Below are 4962 nucleotides of genomic sequence, written 5' to 3' on the forward strand. Positions count from 1 at the left end.
TGTGTTAAAAATTCTGTAAAACTATGTATTTCTTAATAACTTAAATGTTGAAGTGGTGATATTTTGCCAGTACCATGCTGGGATAAAAGGGCTACCAAAGTTTAAATTAGTGACATTAACTAACTTCAAAGGTCACAGGGATCAAATGTGTCAAGATCTTTAAACAAGAGGCCCAAGGGCCTTAGCGGTCACCTGAGTTATATCATAGGTACTTGTAGCTTTATTTTATTGTTTAGATGTGATGTGGAAATCAGCATGTACACTAAGTATGTCATCAAAGCATAAGAATTTGAAAATATTGGTAAATGCTCCCTTTGGGGCCCTGCCCTAGCCCCTGGGGATGGGGCAGGAATCCCAATTTTACAATGTTATACCCTCATTCACCAAAGATGATTCTGACTAAGTTTGAGTAATTTTCTGCTGAAAATGGATAAAAATATCCCCAAAAGTGTTATTTCCCTATATAAACTATAGTAAACTTTAACCCCTCTCCAGGGTAGAATGGATAGCTCGGGGGTCCTGAAATTTACAATTTTAATAAAGCCCCTGATTATCTTTCTTTTTATGCACTAAAAATGAATGTAGTACCTCCAAGTCTGGAGAAGATAATTTTTGAAATATTGGTTAATTTTCCCTTTGGGGCCCCGCCCTGGCCCCTAGGGTTGAGGTAGGAATTTCAATTTTACAATTTGAAACAATCTTCCTCCAAGGAAAATTCTCACCAAGTAAGAATAATTTCCTACAGAAAGTTGTCAAAACATACCCTAAAGTGTTATTTCCCTATATAAACTATAGTAAACTTTACCCCCTCCCCAAGGGAGAACAGATAGCTCGGGGGTCCTGAAATTTACAATTTAAATAAAGCCCCTGATGATCTTTTTTTTCATGCAGAGAAAATCACTGTAGTACCTCTGAGTCTGGAGAAGATTTCTGAAATATTGGTTAATTTTCCCTTTAGGGCCCCGCCCTGGCCCCAGGGGTTGGGGTAGGAATCTCAATTTTACAATTTTGTAGCCTCATCTACCAAGGACACTTCTGACTAAGTTTGAAAAAAATCCATCCACTGGTTCTTGAGAAGAAGTTGAAAATGTAAAAAGTTTACACACAAAGCTCAGGTGACCTAAAAAGACTTAATAATAACCAAAAGGTCTAGGGTGACGATATTTGGTAAGTAGCATGCTACGATAAAGAACTACCAAGTTTGTTCAAATAAGTAACCTTTTACTTGTTTTCAAGGTCACAAGGGTCCAATATGTTAAAATCTTAAAAACAACCTTTTTTTCAATAAACAAAAGGCCTAGGGTGATGATATCTGGAACGAATGACCTTCACCTTCTTTCAAGGGCACAGGGGTCAAATGTATTAACCTACTAAAACACTTATTTTTAGTAATACTGAAAACCAGAAGGCCCAGGGTGATATTTAGATAGTAACACACTGGGACAAAGGTCTGTCAAGTTTGTCGAATAACTTTTCCCAATTTTAACGTCACAGGGGTCAACTTTGTTAAAAATTCATAGGTAAAATATTTGGCCTGTAGCTGAATTAATTTGACTTTGGTCCACTTTTATGGTTACTGGTGTGAGATGCACCATTGGGAACCCTCAACTTATTACTACAGCAGTTCTTCTAGTGTTTAAGTTTTGTTCCCTGTGACCTTGAATATAGGTCAAGGTCATTTTCTCAAACAGTTTTTAATTGCCAGCAACTACTGGCTATGTCATGATTCTAGGCATCACTATGTTAGAAGCTACAGTTGGGAGTGCCAAACATATTTTACCCTTGTAATCCAGAATTCAGGTCCAGGTTATTTCCTTTCCAAGATTTTGTAGCACTCCATACCTTGAAGTTTCTCGCTACATACCATGACTTTTGGTTCTCTAAAAGCCATTTAAATGTTTTAACAGATTTTACCTACATGACCTTGAAAACGGGTAAAGATAATTCCTTTTTCCAACTTTGAAGCACTCCATGCTAGCAAGCTTATAACTTATATCAGGAATCCAGGATTTTTGAGTTCTTCAGAAGCTATTTGAATGTTTTAACACATTTGGCCCCTGTGACCTTGAATAAAAAACAATGTTATTTCCTTTCTCTACATTTGTATCATGCCAGCAAGTGATTAGCTATGTATCACAACTCTAGGCTTCTTTGTGTTTTGGTCAGTCACTTGTAACTTAGTAGCTCAATTGGTACAGCATATAGGAGTATGGAGGGCCAGGATTCAAATCCCAGTCTGGCCATGCATTTTTTCCCTCCTGTTACAGTAGTGCCAGTGAATAACCCTTGTTACAAGTACGGAGTAAATACTTGACAAGGGAATACCTGAACAGGGTTATAAAAGTGTTGTCTTCAAGGAGGAATGTAGCAGCAAGAAGAATACCAAAACGAAATACCACGACCTGTATTCCAGTATTGCTACTGGCAACCAGGTAGCACAAGTGGTTAGAGTGCCCAACTAGACAATCGGAACAAGAGGCACATAGGGCCTGTATCGCTCACCTGGATATCTAAGCAATCATGGCAAAATATTCTCCAAATGAGATCCAAGGGAATATGCCAGACCCCAAGGCCAATCCTTGTAGCATATATATCTGTATTCAATTTTTCATGCCCAGCAATGTTATGTATGGTTATGGGGTGGGGATCTCAACTGTTTCCAAGATGTGACTCAGAAACTAGGTCCCTACGGTTGTGGCTAGGCCCTAGGATCAATTCTAATATCATAACTGCACTTGTCTCTTTTTGCCCAGCATTTGTGTATATAGTTTTGGGTGGGGATCTCAACCGTTTCAAAGTTATGACCCAGGGGTTAAGTCTGCAAGGGTGGGGCAAAACCCTGGGGTCAATTCTAATATCATGACTGCATTCGTCTCTTTATGCCCAACAATTGTATATATAGTTTTGGGGTGGGGATCTTAACCATTTCGAAGTTATGACCCAGGGGTTAAGTCTGCAAGGGTAGGGCAGTCCCGAAGGCCATCCTGGAAGCATACGTGCATTCATCTCTTTATAGGGTGGGGATCTCAACTGTTTCCAAGCTGTGACTAAGAAACTAGGTCCCTAGGGGTTCGGTCAGACCCCAGGGTCTATTCTAACATCGTGACTGCATTCGTCTCTTTATGCCCAGCTTTTGTATATATAGATTTGGGGTGGGTATCTCAACAGTTTTAAAGTTATGGCCCAAGGACTGTTTCCAAGGGTGGGGCCAGACCCTAGGTCCATCCTGGAGGCAAATGTGCCTTCTTCTCTTTATACTCAGCAATTGTATATGTGGTTATATGGTGGGGATCTCAACTATTTCCAAGCAATAAACTTTTTTTGGCCCCACCCCTTAGCCCGGGGTGTCAGCCCCACCATTTGTACAACTTTGAATCCCTGCCTCCCATGAATGCTTCCGACCAAATATGATTGATATCCATGGCATAGTTCTACAGAAGAAGTCGTTTATAGCAATATAGCCAAATTGCCCCCCTTTCGTACAATTTTGAATCCCCATCACCTAGGGATGCTTCCAGTCTAATATGATTGATATCCATCACTTAGTTCCAGAGAAGAAGTTGCTTAAAGCAATATAACCAAATAACTCTTTTTGGCCCCGCAATTTGTACAATTTTGAATTCCTGCATCCCATGAATGCTTTTGATTAAATATGATTGATATCCTGTGCGTAGTTCTACAGAAGAAGTCGTTTGTAGAAATATAGCCACATTACCCCTTTTTGGCCGCGCCCCTCAGCCCCCTGGGGGGTCAGCCCAACCATTTGTACAATTTTGAATCTCCACCACCTAGGGATGCTTCCAGTCAAATATGGTTGATATCCATTTCTTAGTTCCAGAGAAGTCGCTTAAAGCAATATAGCCAAATTGCCCCCTTTTTGCACTGCCCCTCAGCCCCACCATCTAAGAATGCTTCCCGTCAAATTTAGTTAAATTCCAATCAGTGGTTAAGAAGAAGTCGTCGTTTAAAGAAATTGTTGACAGACGACGAACGCCACGGTATGGCATAAGCTCACCTTGGTCCTTCGGACCCAGTGAGCTAATAAATACACTTGTTCATCATTACGTACTGCATGTACGTAGCCATAGGTATTTTTTTTTATTAACATCCGATTTTAATGAGATTGTCATCTCCAGCTCTTGAGGTTTCAATTGATTCCTTTGGGCCAAGCATCAAGCATTCAATTTGTATGAAGTCTGCTCAGGAGTTTTGAAGGCAGAATCATTCAAAGCAAATTGGCCAAATTAAGTCGGCTTCAAAATGCTAGACAATGGTAACTGTATAATAAAATGTTGTCTTGTATAGTGCATTTGGCATAGGACAATCAGCATTTTGTTATGCTTAATTTGAAGGTCGTGTATTATTATATTTGATCTTCATTCCCAATAGATACCATAATCTGATGTTGATTTCTGTGCTTTCAATGGCCCATACTGATAAAGCACGATGTCTTATTTGCTGTTCCTGTCCGGAATTGCAATTGTCAAATGCATAATGCCAGTTGTGTATTACAAATTGTTAAATGTTAATTGTCAATGTGTAATTCTATTGTTTTACATGAGACATATCTATATATTCTCGTGTGTGCAACAAGCTTCGAAGAATTTGGCACTCTATCTAAAAGGCATTCCATTTTAAACTTTTCCCACCAAAGAAAGATGCATGCAGTTGCACACAAACATGACATGAACAGGATATGACGTTTTATAATGCATTTTGCAATTGGTATTTGACAATTAGCATTTTGCATCCCACATTTGGCATTGTAAACTGTTCTTCCATACAATGACCATGACATAAGGATGATAGCATCAAAATAAGACTGAGTTCTGCTCAGTAGTTTGGGAGATGACATCTTTCAAGGCTAAAGTTGACTGACAACTGAAGATAGACCAAGCACCATCACATGGTCACCCTGGTACTTAGTCATTCAATAGCGAGCTAAAAACCACAAAAAAGATA

The sequence above is a fragment of the Mizuhopecten yessoensis genome, unplaced genomic scaffold (assembly GCF_002113885.1).
Source record: "Mizuhopecten yessoensis strain PY_sf001 unplaced genomic scaffold, ASM211388v2 scaffold10479, whole genome shotgun sequence".
NCBI lineage: Eukaryota > Metazoa > Mollusca > Bivalvia > Pectinida > Pectinidae > Mizuhopecten > Mizuhopecten yessoensis.